Raw genomic sequence first — 17,568 nt, forward strand, 5'->3', positions numbered from 1 at the left:
TATGTCGAGCTGACCATTTAACATTTTGTAAAAACAGGTCAAACGGTGGGCTTTACGTCTGTCTTGGAGTGTGTTCCACCCCAATGAATTTAGAAGTTCGGTAACACTCACTTCTCTCTCATAGGTATTTGTAACAAATCGAGCTGCCTGTCTTTGGACTCGTTCGATGAAAGAAATGTTTTAAATTGTGTATGGGTCCCATGCTGCAACTGCGTAGTCCAAATGTGGTCTAACAAGGGTGAAGTATAACTTCTCCTTGATAGAAGTTGAACAATGATAAAAGTTGCATCTCAGAAAATTTAGGACACCTGTTGCTTTTAACATTGCACGATGAGTCTGACCATTCCAACGTAGATCGTTCTGTAATTTGATGCCAAGATATGTGGCATCAAGACTTCATCGCTCGATTGTAATCATGTAGAATCTGCCTACTAACTGGATAGCACGTAACAATAGACAATAGACAATAGGTGCAGGAGGAGGCCATTCGGCCCTTCGAGCCAGCACCGCCATTCAATGTGATCATGGTTGATTATTCTCAATCAGTACCCCGTTCCTGCCTTCTCCCCATACCCCCTGACTCCGCTATCCTTAAGAGCTCTACCTAGCTCTTTCTTGAATGCATTCAGAGAATTGGCCTCCACTGCCTTCTGAGGCAGTGAATTCCACTGAGGCAGAGAATTCCTCAAATGGTCCATTCCTCAAATAGAGGAAACAAAAATGCTTTCCACTGCAACAATAAATTAACTAACTAACGAAAATACCAATTTTACGATCCATCAATATCTCATCTTGACATTCCAACCATTATATGAAAGATCTAAAAAAAACACTGGTAAGTTTTGGATCATCTGCAACTTGACCCAGTTTCCAGCCAAGAGTAGTCCAGCTGAACTTTGTGGAAAAATATAATCCAAAAGTGTACGGAAAAACCCCCAAATATTTTCACAGCTTAAGGGACATTTAACAAAATAATATTGCCAGAACTAAAATCGGCCCGTTATTTTCTTTTCATAAACACAAAATGCTGGAGTAACTCAGTGGGTCAGGCAGCACCTCCGGAGAAAAGATATAGGTGACTAATCCAGGCAATGGAGACGATTTTTGTCATGTTTTATGCTTGTACCTTCTGCAAAGTGGCAAGGTTTTGTGGAGCTCACCAAGGTTCAGTTTAGTTTATTGTCACGTGTACCGAGTGAAAAGCTTTTGCTGCGTGCTAACCAGTCAGCAGAAAGACAATACATGATTACAATCGAGCCATTTATAGTGTACCGATACATTATAAGGGAATAATGTTTAGTGCAAGGTAAAGCCAGCAAAGACCGATCAAGGATAGTCCGAAGGTAGAGATTTGAGAGTGTGGACAAACCCATCGTAAATTGAAAATGTGGTAAGTCGAAAATGCATTTAATACACCTAACCAACCAAACATCATAGACACCTAACCTACAGTTTCTACTGAATGTTTAGTTTAGATTAGCTTAGAGATACCGTGTGGAAATAGGTCCTTTCGGCCCACCGGGTCCACGCCGACCATTTTTACATTTACCAAGCCAATCAACCTGCCAACCTGTACATCTTTGGAGTGTGGGAGGAAACCGAAGATCTCGGAGAAAACCCACGCAGGTCACGGGGAGAACGTACAAACTCCGTACGGACAAGCACCCGGAGTCGGGATCGAACTCGGCATTGAGTATAGAAGTTGGGAGGTCATGTTGCAGTTGTATAAGACGTTGGTGAGGCCGCATTTAGAGTATTGTGTTCAGTTCTGGGCACCATGTTATAGGAACGATGCTGTCAAGCTGGAAATGGTACAGAGAAGATTTGAGAGGATGTTGCCAGGGCTAGATGGTCTGAGCTACAGGGAGAGCTTGTATAGGCTGGGGCTCGATTCCTTGGAGTGCAGGAGGAGTAGGCGTGATCTTATTCAGGTGTATAAAATCATGAGAGGAATAGATCGGGTAGATGCACAGAGTCTCTTGCCCAAAGTAGGTGAATCGGGGACCAGAGGACAGAGGTTTAATGTGAAGGGGAAAATATTGAATAGGAATTTAAGGGGTAAGTGGGACTACTGTAGCTGGGAGATGTTGGCCAGTGTGGGCAAGTTGGGCCGAAGGGCCTGTCTCCACACTGTATGACTCAATGACGATGAAATTTCTTGCTATTTCTTAGTCATTGCCTAAATATTACACGGGCCTTTTGCAAGATTGAATGAAGCTGCTTTGGAGGTGTAAATGGAACTGAGCAATGCTTCAGACAAAGCCCTGAAGAGCTTGTGCAAAGATGCCCTGTGACTAAGTAGATCGGCCTTCAACACGTACACTCAATCTTGTTTCATGTTCGGTTGAGATTATGAATAATTATTTTCCCTTTATTTTCATTAGAATTAATTTTATCAAGCCTTCAAATTATAGTAGAATTAGACTATTCGGCCCACCGCTGTCCGCAGCCTTCTGTGGCAAAAAATTCCACAGATTCACCACCCTCTGACTAAAGACATTTTTCCTCATCTCCTTCCTAAAAGAACGTCCTTCATGATGCCAAGCGTACTATCCAGGGCAGCCCCTCTTAGCGTGGCTCTCAAATTCAGCCCTATTCATCCCTGCTTGGACCTGGGCTGAGTGGCAGACAAAGCTGGGTGGTAGTGTGAACTGTGAGGAAGATGCTATGAGGTTGCAGGGTGACTTGGACAGGTTGTGTGAGTGGGCGGATGCATGGCAGATGCAGTTTAATTATGGATAAGTGTGAGGTTATCCACTTTGGTGGTAAGAATAGGAAGGCAGAGTATTATCTGAATGGTGTCAAGTTAGGAAAAGGGGACGTACAATGAGATATGGGTGTCCTAGTGCATCAGTCACTGAAAGGAAGCACGCAGGTACAGCAGGCAGTGAAGAAAGCCAATGGAATGTTGAAAGGGGTTGGACACGTTAGAGGCAGAAAACATGTTCCAAATGTTGGGGGAGTCCAGAACAAGGGGTCACAGTTTAAGAATAAGGGGTAGGCCATTTAGAACTGAGATGAGGAAAAACTTTTTCAGTCAGAGTTGTAAATCTGTGGAATTCTCTGCCTCAGAAGGCAGTGGAGGTCAATTCTCTGAATACATTCAAGAGAGAACTGGATAGAGCTCTTAAGGATAGTGGAGTCAGGGGGCATGGGGAGAAGGCAGGAACGGGGTACTGATTGAGAATGATCAGCCATGATCACATTGAATGGTGGTGCTGGCTCGAAGGGCCGAATGGCCTCCTCCTGCACCTATTGTCTAATGAATGAGTATAGAGCAAAATGGACTTGACAGAACCTGAACAGCTTGTTAGATTTCGGTTTATTATCGTCACATTAATCGAGGTACAGTGTTAAGTTTTTGTGTGCGTGCTATCCAAACAAATCAGATAATACCACACATGAATACTTGACCAGAATAGGTGTCAAGGGTTATGTGGAGAAGGCAGGAAAATGGGATTAGGAGGCAGAGATCAGCCATGAGTGAATGGGGAAGTGGACTCGATGGGCCGAATTGCCTAATTCTACTCCTATCACTTTATGACCTTATGAACTTATGAGTCTCAGCCGGCCCAACCTCTCCCTATAGCTCAGACCCTCGAATCCTGGCAACATCCTTGTAAATCTTCTCTGCACCCTTTCCAACTTAACAACACCTTTCCTATTACATGATGCCCAGAACTGAACACAATCCTCTAAATGCGGCCTCACCGACGTCTTATACAAGTGCAACATGCCCTCCCAACTTCTATTCTCAATACTCTGGCTGATGAAGGCCAAAATGTCAAATGCCTTTTTGACCATCCCATCTTCCTGCGACGCCACTTTCAAGGAACTATGTACCTGCAACAGACAGGTCCCACCAAGGTACAGCACAGAATGCCATAGCAAAGCGCAAGTACAATGGGTAGAACGAGGAGTAAAGTACCAGAGTGCAGAATATTCACATATCCACTGTTTATACCCTTGTATCCCTGTCGTTAGCACATATTCCCCAGCCAACAATGGGCCACTATAGACTCCACCCATCCTGAGGTCATTTGCTGCCGGCCCTGTTTTGGTCTGGCTTCCCCTAGCTTTCAGTCAAGGCGGCACGGTGGCACAGCGGTAGAGTTGCTGCCTCACAGCGCCAGAGACCCAGGTTCAATCCTGACTACTGGTGCTGTCTGTACAGAGTTTGTACGTTCTCCCCATGACCTGCGTAAGTTATCTCCGAGATCTTCGATTTCCTCCCACACTCCAAAGACGTACAGGTGTGTAGGTTAATTGGCTTGGTAAATGTAAAAATTGTCCCTAGTGGGTATCGGATAGTGTTAATGTGCGGGGATCGCTGGTCGGCGCGGACCTGGTGGGCCGATAGGGCCTGTTTCCGGTGCTGTATCTCTAAACTAAAGGAATGTTCCGACACGAAACGTCACCTATTCCTTTAATCCAGAGATGCTGTCAGACCCGCTGAGTTACTCCAGCATTTTATGTCTATCTTCAGTATAAACCAGCATCTGCAGTTCCTTCCTGCACATTAGTGATCAAGTGGCTTGCCTTAAGGAGGGCAGGGCAACCCCCCTTGGTCAAAGACACCATATTTAATCATCGCCTTGGGTGATCACTTCCTAAAGAATAACACAGACTACCAATAATTTACATGTCAGCAACACACCAAAGGCTTCTTGCAAATCCACCTCTCGGTACGGGAGCACAAGCAATTGAAGATAACCACCTTTATGTTTCACTGCTAGTTACACAACAACTACACCGTACCACACTTGTTATACACCAGAGAACTGTGGACGCAGCCCAAACCATCACACAAACAAACCTCCTTTTCATTGACTCCACTTATACCTCACGCTGCCTCGGCAAGGCCTGCAGCACAATCAAGGACAAGTGGCACCCCGGCCGCTCCCTCTTCTCCCCTCTCCCATCAGGTAAGAGGTTCAGAAGTGTGAAAACGCACACCTCCAGATTCAAGGACAGTTTCTTCCCAGCTGTTATCAGGCAACTGAACCATCCTACCACAACTTGAGACCAGTCCTGAAGTACAATCCACCTACATTTGGAGACCCTCGGACTATCTTTGATCAGATTTTACTGGATTTACCTTGCACTAAACTTTATTCCCTTATCATGTATCTGTACACTGTGAATGGCTTGATTGTAATCATGTATTGTCTTTCCGCTGACTGGTTAGCACGTAACAAAAGCTTGTCACTGTACCTTGGTACACGAGAAAATAAACTAAACTATTTTGACATGAATTTATTACCTGGGCCCCCTCCCTTTCTAGTCACAATCAAAACCTTGAACTTCTTATGCAGGCTGCAACTAATGAAGGTGACAACTCAGACCATTTCAAGGACAAATCCAGAATTTACTTAAACAATAGTGCCCACATTACCCAAATTCATCAGAAAAATGAGGATCAATAAATCAGGACGGCACTGTATCTCGGGGCAAAGGTGACGCGCTGGGCTCTGGAAACAGTAGTGTTGCCAACTTCCTTACTCCCAAATACGGGACAGGGTGACATCACCGCCCCGCGCCCCACGTGTCCTCACCCAACCAGCGGCCACGTGGTCCCGCTCGACCAATGGCAGCCGCCATTGTCAGACATATTCAGCCGCCAGGAGGCCGCCATTGGTCGAGTGGGAGCATGTAGCTGCTGGCTGGGTGAGGTCACGTGGGGCGCGGGGCGGCGACGTCACCCTTTGTCCCTTATTTGGGAGTGAGGAAGTTGGCAACCCTGCTAATATCGGACAAGGGCGGTCCCGTACAGGACAAACTAATTTAACCCAAAATATGGGACGTCCCGGCTAATGCAGGACAGTTGGCAACCCTAGGAAACGGTGACAATCAACTGGGGTTTAATCCCCCACCTCCAGTCTTCCCCACCACCCCTCTCCCTCTCTTCCTTACCAGCCGCAGCTCGCTGGACCCCTCGCACACTCGGAGACTTGGTTTCCCACAGAGCGAAGCAGCTTGTCGCCGGTAATCTGCAAAATCAAGGCGGACAAAACAAACTAAATAAATAAACATGGTGCATCCTTTTCCCTCCAGAGATGCTGCCTGTCCTGCTGACAAGTTATTCCTGCACTTTGCATTTTACTACAAGAAATATATACAGGTGTATGTGTAGGAAAATAACTGCAGATGTTGGTTCAAATCGAAGGTATCACAGAATGCCGGAGTAACTCAGCAGGTCAAGCAGCATCTAGGAGAGAGGGAATGGGTGACATTTCGGGTCGAGACCCTTCTTCAGACTGAGTCTGAAGACTGAAGAAGGGTCTCGACCCGAAACGTCACCCATTCCCTCTCTCCTAGATGCTGCCTGACCTGCTGAGTTACTCCAGCATTTTGTGATATACATGTGTATGTGTGAGTGTATATGTGCATGCGTGTGTGTGTCACACACACGCACATATATACACTCATAGACATCCAGACACATTCGTACACACATATTCAGACACACACACATTCATATACACACACTCATACACAAACATACACACACCCATATACACACACACACTTATGCACACCACACATTCATTCACACACACTTGAAAGTACAAATGTGAGTGGTTTTGCAGATAGTAAAGATGGTTGTGAAAGATTGCAGCAGGACCTGGATCGATTGGCCAGGTGGGCAGAGGAATGGATGATGGAATTTAATACAGAGAAGTGTGAGGTGGTGCATTTTGGGACGAACAAGGCCAGGACCTACACAGTAAATGGTAGGCCTCTGGGTAATGTTGTAGAACAGAGGGATCTAGGTATACAAGTACATGGTTCCTTGAAGGTCGAGTCACAGGAAGATAAGGTGGTCAAAAAGGCTTTTGGTACTTTGGCCATCATCAGTCAGAGTATTGAGTACAGAAGTTGGGAGGTCATGTTACAGTTGTATAAGACGTTGGTGAGACCGCATTTAGAATATGGTGTTCAGCTCTGGGCACCATGTTATAGGAAAGATATTGTCAAGCTTGAAAGGGTTCAGAAAAGATTTAAGAGGATCTTGCCAGGACTAGAGGGTGTGAGCTATCGGGAGAGGTTGAGTAGGCTGGGTCTCTATTCCATGGAGCATAGGAGGACGAGGGGAGATCTTATCGAGGTATACAAAATCATGAGAGGAATAGATCGGGTAGATGTACAATCATTTCCCCAGAGTAGGGGAATCGAGGACCAGAGGACATAGGTTCAAGGTGAAGGGGAAAAGATTTAATAGGAATCCGAGGGGCAACCTTTTCACACAGAGGGTGTTGGGTGTATGGAACAAGCTGCCAGAGGAGATAGTTAAGGCTGGAACTATCCCAACAGTTGGACAGGTACATGGATGGTTATGGACCAAGCGCAGGCAAGTGGGACTAGTGTAGCTGGGACATTGTTGGCCGGCGTGGGCGAGTTGGGCCGAAGTGCCTGTTTCCACACTGTATCGCTCTATGACTCTATGACACACATATATAACCACACACACACACGTTCATGCACACCCACACACATATTCATACACAAACACACATTCATACACACATTCCGACAGGCACACACTCACACATTCATAGACACAAAAATATCCGCACACACACATATATTCCTACTCATATTCACACACCCTCATACACATTTTCATACCACACACATTCATACAAACACACCCACAAAAATACACATATACACACACAAACATACGTACGCACAAACATGCACACACACAAACACAAACATACAAGCAAAAACCACACACACACTCACACCCACTCAAACACACCCACTCAAACACACGCACTCAAACACACGCACTCAAACATACACAAACACCCATATTCGTACACATTCACGCAGATATACATTCACACACATATCACACATGTGTAGGCACACACCCATTCAGACACACACATACTCATACACATATTCAGACACACACAATCATACATTCATACACACATTCATAGGCGCGCACACACCCACATTCATACACACACCTACACACATTTGTACACACACACGCCCACATTCATACACACACACTCATACACACCCACACATTTGTATACACACCCACACATTTGTACACACACATTCGTACACACACACACGCTCGTACACACACACTTATACATCCACCCACAGATTCATACACCCACCCACACACATTCATTCATACACACACACACACATTCATACACACAAAGATTCATACACATACACACACAATCATACACACACTCATGCACACACACATTCATACACACACTCACACTCATACACACACATATTCATACACACATTCATTCACACACATACGCACACACTCTCACATTCAAACACACACTCATACACATACATTCAGACACACACACAATCATACACATTCATAGGCGCACACACCCACATTCATACACACATTCATACGCACACACACACATTCGTACGCACATTTATCCACACACATTTGTACACACACACTTATCCACACATTCATACACTCATTCATACACACATTCATACACACACACACATTCACACACACATTCATACACACACACACGCACATTCATACACACACACACACATTCATACACACACACACACATTCATACACACACACATTCATACACACACATACACACCTTCATACACACACGCGCACCTTCTTACACACACACATTCATACTCACACATTCATACACACACTCATACACGCACACACACATTCATACACACACACATACACACATTCATACACACACATACACATTCATACACACCCACACACATTCTTACACATACACACACATTCACACACTCATACATACATATTCATACACACACATACACACATTCATATACACACACATTCATACACATTCATACACACATTCATAAACACACACATTCATACACATACGCACATTCATACACACACATACACATTCATACACATTTTTACGCACGCTAAAATATGCATACCACACTGACATTCATACACACACATTCATACACGCACTCACATCACACCCACATTCATACGCACGCACAAACATTCATACACACACTGACATATACTACACGTCCCTGACATATATACACACACATATTTTCGTACACATATTGACATCCACATACACACACACATATATATATATTTCATAGAGCCCACAAACATATGCATGCACCCACACATACATATAGATATCACATTTACAATGAAAACAGTTGCCCGTTGCCCCAGCCGGAGTTGTTCAGGGGGCCGTGGCCGCGACGGCGACGGCGACGGGCGCCGACAGCTGGGCCTCCTCTGGCGGGGCAGGCGGGAGGGAGGGAGGGGGTGGTGGGGGGGGGGGGAGCACCGACAGCAGGAGGCCCAGGCCCGGACACAGACACAGACACAGACACAGGGCCTCTCGGACCTCCGAACGGCCGCAGCCGCACAGCCGCGACACGTCACAATCATCGCCGCTGCGCTGCGCTTGCGCTGCACTGCACTGCCCACCACCGAAGGTTCTAGCAAAGGGGGACCGGCGAGAGGTGAGGCGTGAGGTAAGGGTGGGTGAGGGAGGGAGGGAGGGGGAAGAGGGTGAGGGAAGTCAACGAGGGGCGACACCTTGTATTTCTCCCCTCATCCCGAGGCCGCCGCCGCCGCCGCCGCTTCCTGCTTCCCTGAGAATCACCATCTTCCTGCGTGAACGCCGATGCTACCGGCTCCGGGCGGAGCCGCGGCGAGAGGGAGGGGGAGGGAGGAGGAGAGGGAGGGAGGGAGGAGAGGGAGGAGGAGGAGAGGGGGAGGGAGGGAGGAGGAGAGGGGGAGGGAGGGAGGAGGAGAGGGGGAGAGGAGGAGAGGGGGAGGGGAGGGAGGGAGGAGGAGAGGGAGGGAGGAGGAGAGGGGGAGGGAGGGGGAGAGGGGGAGGGAGGAGGAGAGGGGGAGGGAGGGGGAGGGAGGGAGGAGGAGAGGGGGAGGGAGGGAGGAGGAGAGGGGGAGGGAGGAGGAGAGGGGGAGGGAGGGGGGAGGGAGGAGGGGAGGGAGGGAGGGAGGAGGAGAGGGAGGGAGGAGGAGAGGGAGGGAGGGAGGGAGGAGGAGAGGGGGAGGGAGGAGGAGAGGGGGAGGGAGGAGGAGAGGGGGAGGGAGGGAGGAGGAGAGGGGGAGAGGAGGAGAGGGGGAGGGGAGGGAGGGAGGAGGAGAGGGGGAGAGGAGGAGAGGGGGAGGGGAGGAGAGGGGGAGGGGAGGGAGGAGGGAGGGAGGAGGAGAGGGAGGGAGGAGGAGAGGGGGAGGGAGGAGGAGAGGGGGAGGGAGGGGGAGGGAGGGAGGAGGAGAGGGGGAGGGAGGGAGGAGGAGAGGGAGGGAGGGAGGGAGGGAGGGAGGAGGAGAGGGGGAGGGAGGAGGAGGAGAGGGGGAGGGAGGGAGGGAGGAGGAGAGGGAGGGAGGGAGGGAGGGAGGGAGGAGGAGGAGGAGGAGAGGGGGAGGGAGGGAGGGAGGAGGAGAGGGGGAGGGAGGGAGGGAGGAGGAGGGAGGAAGGAGGAGGAGGGAGGGAGTTCATAAGTGATAGGAGCAGAATTAGACCATTCGGCCCATCAAGACTACTCCGCCATTCAATCATAGCTGGTCTCCCTCCTAACCCCATTCACCTGCCTTCTCCCCATAACCCCTGACAACCGTACTAATCTAGAATCTATTCATCTCTACCTTTAAAATATCCATTGACGGCCTTCACAGCCTTCTGTGGCAAAGAATTCCACAGATTCACCACCCATTGATTAAAGAAATTCCTCCTCATCTCCTTCCTAAAGGAACATCTATTCATTCTGAGGCTATTACCACTGGTCCGAGACTCTTCCACCAGTGGAAACATCCTCTCCAGATCCACTCTATCCAACCCTATCATGATTTTATACACCTCTTTTAGATCATGCTTCATCCTCCTGTGTTCCAAGGAATAAACATAGTGGCGCGGCCTGGCCTGGTTTGGCTGGGAGGGGGAGCGGGAGACTGGGGGACTGGGAACCCTCCTGGCCCACAGGTCCTGGGTCGGTGCTTCACTGCATGGATGTCCCACTGGGGAAGCTCACCGCATTGTAGCAGGTAACTTTCTGGCCTATACCAGACTTTCCCACTAGTGGAAACATCCTCTCCATAACCACTCTATCCAGGGCTTTTACTATTCGGTAAGTTTCAATGAGGTCCACCTTCATCCACCTAAACTCCAGCGAGTGCAGGCCCAGTGCCTTCAAACGCTCATCATATGTTAACCCACTCATTCCTGAGATTATTCTCGTGTTTAAACTCAACACAAGGCGAGAGAGAGTTAGATTTAGCTCTTTGGGCTAAAGGAAGCAAGGAACATGGGGAAAAAGCCGGAACGGCGTACTGATTTTGGATGATCAGCCATGATTATATTGAATAGGGGTGCTAGCTCGAAGGGCCGAATGGCCTATTCCTGCACCTATTTTCTATGTTTCTAAGGCGCTTGCTTACTTCTGGATCAGCTTAATTTTCTAATGAACATAAGATTGGTTAATATATTCCTTTATTCGTCCCCCACTGGGGAAATTTACAAGGGTTTAGGGTTTTAAGATGAACTTTTAACAATGTAAATTAGTGCATTTACCATTTTCATATAATCCAACAGTAACATGATGCAGTGTTTATTAACATCATGAACTGCATTTCCTACAAAAACAGCATAAAAATAAGTTTTTTGAATAGGACTATGTTTTTTAATTTTTAGGTGTATTGTGCCATATATAAAAATGTTGAAACCATGGCAAATTATCCCTCCTCAACTTAACCACTATGTAGAACTTAACAACCCAGTATATTTTTAATATTCATTCAATTGTAGCATTTCTAATTTAGAATCTGACCCCTTTTCCATTCATAAAATATCGTAACTCTCTAGTTAATAGACAATAGACAATAGGTGCAGGAGTAGGCCATTCAGCCCTTCGAGCCAGCACCGCCATTCAATGCGATCATGGCTGATCACTCTCAATCAGTACCCCGTTCCTGCCTTCTCCCCATACCCCCTCACTCCGCTATCCTTAAGAGCTCTATCCAGCTCTCTCTTGAAAGCATCCAACGAACTGGCCTCCACTGCCTTCTGAGGCAGAGAATTCCACACCTTCACCACTCTCTGACTGAAAAAGTTCTTCCTCATCTCCGTTCTAAATGGCCTACCACTTATTCTTAAACTGTGGCCCCTTGTTCTGGACTCCCCCTATTAATTAATCACATTATTTTTCTAGTTTAAAAAAATGATTTGCATTCTCAAGTTGAATGGCAGACAAAATCTCATCCATGACAATCAAACAATCTACTGGTTGATCTCAATTTAAAATGTATCACAACTGTTAACAAACGGGCACAGCGGTAGAGTTGCTGCCTTACAGCGCTTACAGCGCCAGAGACCCAGTTTCCGCTCTGTATCTCTAAACTAAAAAAAACTAAAACTGGTCTGTTATTGTAATACGTAAAATTTGCTTTGTAACCATAAATTCTCAGCACTTCTCCTTTATACATATACTTTAAATATTTGAATTTAAATGCAGTAATAAAAGTGACGGTAGAGATTGGTTCTGAGTTGTGGTAAACATGCTATGTGTAGGAAGGAACTGCAGATGCTGGTTTAAACCAAATATAGACACATAAATTGTAGTATATTATGTAGTGTATTGTACTCTGTGTGACACCCTTACTATATGTAGTTCATTGTATGACTCAGTGGATAGCACTCTTGACTTGCACTAATTAACTAATGGATAGCACTACTTAACTAGTGGAAAGCACTACTCCACTGTGCTGCCCAAGCGCTAACAGCTCCAGAGACCCGGGTTCGATCCTGACGTCGGGTGCTGTCTGTGTGGAGTTTGCACATTCTCCCTGTGACTGCATGGTCCAGGTGCTCCAGTTTCCTCCCGCATCCCAAAGATATGCGGATTTGTTGGTTAATTGGTCTCTGTAAAATTGCCCCTCAATGTGTAGGAAGTGGAACCAAGGAACTGCAGATGCTGGTTTACAAAGAAAGAAGATACAAAGTGCTGGAGTAACTCAGCGTGTCAGGCAGCATCTCTGGAGAACATGAATAGTTGAAAAGTGCCAACCGGAAATGTCACCTTAACATGTCCACCAGAGATGCTGCCTGAGTTACTCCAGCGCTTTGTGTCTTTTTTTTGTAAACCAACATCTGCAGTTCTTTGCTTCCACAAATTTCGATTCCAGGTTTGGTTTATACTCTCCCCACACATTGTCATCATCATCATCGGCGGTCACTCGAAGCGAGTATGACTGTCCTCTCCATGGAGGACGCCTGTGCGTGACTTTGTTTAACGTGGGGAGACTGGTGCACAGACAGCCACCACACACGGTCCTTGACAGATCTGGGTCAGGATCCAGTGGCGTGGAGTCCAAGACGACCGGGCACCCTTTTCTGCTGCAGCCTTCATCCATCCGCCTTCCTAGCCGTAGTGACGCTTCACTAAAGTCGGCCATCATCCTTCCTCCGCCTGTTCCACCGTTGAGGTCTTGGTTGGATTGCTCTTTGTCAGGGACCTCCCCCTCGACCTTACCGCCATGGGTGACCCTACCAGGAGCGTAGCTCCAGACGGCATCGCTCTCAGGACCACACGAGCTTCTCCACCACGACATGGTGACAATCCCTACACGTTGTAAGGTGTTTGATGAGGCACTGTTCCACAGCCCTTGCCTGGTTCTACTCTCACCTATCAGTCTTCTGCTGCTTAAGGACATAGTTTAGTTTAGATACTGCATGGAAACAGGCCTTTTGGTCTACCGAGTCCGCACCGACAAGCAATCACCCCGTACACTAGCTCTATCCTACACACCAGGGACAATTTTACAGAAGCTAATTCTGTAACCCTGCACTTTTTTGTAGTCTAGCAGGAACCCGGAGCATTCGGAGAAAGCCCATGCAGTCACAAGGAGAACGTACAAACTCTACACAGACAGCACCTCTAGTCAGAATTGGGTCTCTGGCGCTGTGAGGCAGCATCTCTACCGCTGCACCATCGTGCCGCAAATTCACTGGGCCAGACACACTGAACTAACAGCACATCCAGCTTCGAGTTAAAACCCAGCAAAGACTTGGAATTGTTTCCGAGAGCATATATTTGACTTGTGTCGGAAGGAACTGCAGATGCTGGTTTAAACCAAAGATAGACACAAAAAGCGAGAGTAACTCAGCAGGACAGGCACCATCTCTGGAGAGAAGTAATGTGTGACGTTGCAGGTCAAGACCCTTCTTCAGACACTGTCTCAGAACGGTCTCGACCCAAAACGTCACCCATTCCTTTTCTCCAGAGATGCTGAGTTACTCCAGCTTTTTGTATATATTTGACTCGTTTCACTTCAACACTAGGTGGTATCTTCATCCATTAAACGGAGCCTTAGTGCATATGGCTAAGAAATTCAGTTGGCACGCAAACAAGAGCTAAAAATGGTATAGGAACCAAGAACCATGCAGTACACACCAGGACAATTTACAGAAGCCAATTAACGTACAAACCCGTGCTTCTTTGGAATGTGGGAGAAAGCCAGAGCATTGTGGGCAGCACGGTGGCGCAGCAGTAGAGCTGCTGCCTCACAACGCCAGAGACCTGGGTTCGATTCTGACTAGGGGTGCTGTCTGCACAGTTGTTTGTATGTTCTCCCTAGTGGGTTTTCTCTGGGTGCTCCTGTTTCCTCCCACAGTCCAAAGACGTTCAGGTTTGCAGGTTAATTGGCTTCTTTGGAATTATCCCTAGTGTGTAAGATAGAACTCGTGAATGGGGTGACTGCTGGTCGGTGGGCTGAAGGGCCTGATTCCACTCTGTTTTTCTAAACTAAACTAAAATGGACTTGATGGGCTGAAGGGCCAGTTTCTGCGCTGTATCTCTGAACTAAACTAAACTAACAGCTTTTCACTGTACCTCAGTACATGTGACAGTAAATTAAACTAGACTAAACTTATTTTGTCACAAAATTGGAACATCAAAAAGGAACAGGAATCTCAGGAATTATTGCATCTCCAAGTAAGTTCTCCCCCAAGTGAGTCCCTAGTTAATCTTTAATTAAATTCATGAGCGCATTTACTGTCACAGGTGCAGGTTTTCTCCCCAGACATGATGGTTTTTGCAGCACTTAACACATAAGTTGCACATAAATCAATAAACCTGACAGGACTGCAGCCAAATGTTGTTTTTACTATGATTGAGTGTGTTCCTGTGTGCGCTCCATGCTTAAGGTGTGATCATGATGCGCTGAGTAAAATCTCACCAAATCTTTCCATTTGTACAGCGTGGTACAACCTTTTATCGATTTCAAACAGCAATTAGTGCCTGCAGCACTTAAAAACAATTGAATATCTCAATGTGTAGGAAGGAACTGCAGATGCTGGTTGAAACCAAAGATAGGCACAAAAAGCAAGAGTAACTCAGCGGGACGGGCAGCATCTCTGGAGAGAAGGAATGGGCAACATTTTGGGTCGAGACCCTTCTTCAGACTATGTGGGGATGCCCTCTAATTATGCCCTCTAACTATGCCCTCTAATTTTGGGCATTTCCACGCTGGCAAAAAAGGTTCTGGCTGTCTACCTTATCTACGCCTCTCATGATGTCTGTGTGAGCTGGATGGTGCAGGTAAACATATGCTGGAATAGCAATGTGCATTTTTGCCTGTTCAACCTCCCACAGGCAATGCTGGGAATGCACGCATCTTCAGCTCAGTCGTCTGCTTCCAGACACCAACATAGTGACCACACCCAGCATCAGTTGTTCTCAACTGACCCAGCTCATTACCCGGGGCTTAATTGCGTAAGTAGATAACACGAGTCTAAACAACCACAAATTGATTTAAACCAGTCTGCACTTAAGAAAGACATCTTGCAATCATCGCAGAGATCTTCATAGCTTAAGGGAAGACCCTGATTTTCATGTGCGGTACGGTAAACCCTGTTTATAACTGATCTTGGGGGCGGCACGGTGGTGCAGCGGTAGAGTCGCTGCCTTACAACGCCAGAGACCCTTGTTCGATCCTGACTATGGAAACTGTCTATACAGTGTTTGTTCGTTCTCCCCGTGACCTGTGTGGATTTCTTTAGGTGCTCTGGTTTCCTCTCACACATGTCATAAGGTCATAAGAGACAGGAGTAGAATTAGGCCATTCGGCCCATCAAGTCTACTCTGCCATTCAATCATGGCTGATCTATCTCTCCCTCCTAACTCCATTCTCCTGCCTTCTCCCCATTACCCCTGACACCCGTACTAATCAAGAATCTATCTCTGCCTAAAAATTATCCACTGACTAGGCCTCACCAGCCTTCTGTGGCCAAGAATTTCACAGATTCACCACCCTCTGACCAAAGAAATTTCGCTTCATCTTCCTAAAAACGTCCTTTAATTCTGAGGTATGACCTCTAGTCCTAGACTCTCCCACTAGTGGAAACATCCTCTCCACATCCACTCTATCCAAGCCTTTCACTGTTCTGTACATTTCAATGAGGTTCCTCCTCGTTCTTCTAAACTCCAGCGAGTACAGGCCCAGTGCTGTCCATCACTCATCATAGGTTATCCTACCCACTCCTGGACGTGTGAGGGAGCGCTGGTCGGCGTGGGCCAAAGGGCCTGTTTCCACGCTGTATTGCTAAACTCAACTAAACTAAAGTCTAGTACACTGCGAGCTGTGCTACAGTTACCAGGGAGCGCTCTATACTAGCACAGTGACTGGAAACAATAGACAGAATGTGAGCACTGAGGCAATGTGTTCAGTAATGAATTGGTGGTTCGATGCATAAATCTGGTGCAGAATTTCAATGATGTTACTGTGTTATTCCATCACCATGGATGCTCCAATAATCAGCAACAGGGTAGTATTAAGACAGAATCGTTGTGGAATGGGGAAACTGAGATAATGTTTGTTGTAACTTTAGCCTGATCACTTTACGCTGTGAATGCCTAGGAAGTGCCGCAGCGGTAGAGTTGCTGCCTTACAGCGCCAGAGACACGGGTTCGATCCTGACTACAGGAGCTGTCTGTACAGAGTGTGTCCTTCCTGTGACTGTGTGGGTTTTCTCCGGCTGATCCGGTTTTCTCCCACATCCAAAGAAGTGCAAATTTGTTCGTTAATTGCCTTCTATAAAATTGTAAATCGTCACTAGTGTGTAGGATAGTGCCTGTGTACGGGGTGATCACTGGTCGGCGCAGACTCGGTGGGCCAAAGGGCCTGTTTCCAAGCTGTATCTAAAACATTAAAGGGGTTCTCTGGAGTGCATGCTCCCCCCTTCCTGTTCCCGATGTTGGGGGAGTCCAGAACCAGGGGCCATAGTTTAAGAATAAGGGGTAGGCCATTTAGAACGGAGATGAGGAAAAACCTTTTCACCCAGAGAGTTGTGAATCTGAGGAATTCACTGCCTCAGAAGGCAGTGGAGGCCAATTCTCTGGATGCTTTCAAGAGAGAGTTAGATAGAGCTCTTAATGATAGCGGAGTCATAAGGATATGGGGAGAAGGCAGGACGGGGTACTGATTGTGAATGATCAGCCATGATCACAGTGAATGGCGGTGCTGGTTTGAAGGGCCGAATG

General features: G+C 47.1%; 1 protein-coding gene across 8 annotated transcripts in view; it reads right to left on the reverse strand.

Moving 5' to 3' along the window:
• The window catches only part of atxn1a (ataxin 1a), a 229,654-nt gene that overhangs the window by 135,913 nt on the left and 76,173 nt on the right, over positions 1–17,568 (reverse strand). For 4 of the 8 annotated variants that reach the window (XM_078414468.1, XM_078414450.1, XM_078414502.1 and 1 more), the window contains one exon: positions 5,914–5,990. The exons of 1 other annotated variant lie outside the window; for it this stretch is intronic. The gene's annotated coding sequence lies outside the window, so the exon portion shown is untranslated. Of the gene's footprint in view, positions 1–5,913; positions 5,991–9,205; positions 9,329–9,410; positions 9,432–9,604; positions 9,735–17,568 lie in introns of those variants that run through there. 3 more of the 8 variants (XM_078414483.1, XM_078414493.1, XM_078414473.1) reach the window with 3 other exon arrangements.

The sequence above is a fragment of the Rhinoraja longicauda genome, chromosome 2 (assembly GCF_053455715.1).
Source record: "Rhinoraja longicauda isolate Sanriku21f chromosome 2, sRhiLon1.1, whole genome shotgun sequence".
In the NCBI taxonomy this organism is placed as follows: Eukaryota; Metazoa; Chordata; class Chondrichthyes; order Rajiformes; family Arhynchobatidae; genus Rhinoraja; species Rhinoraja longicauda.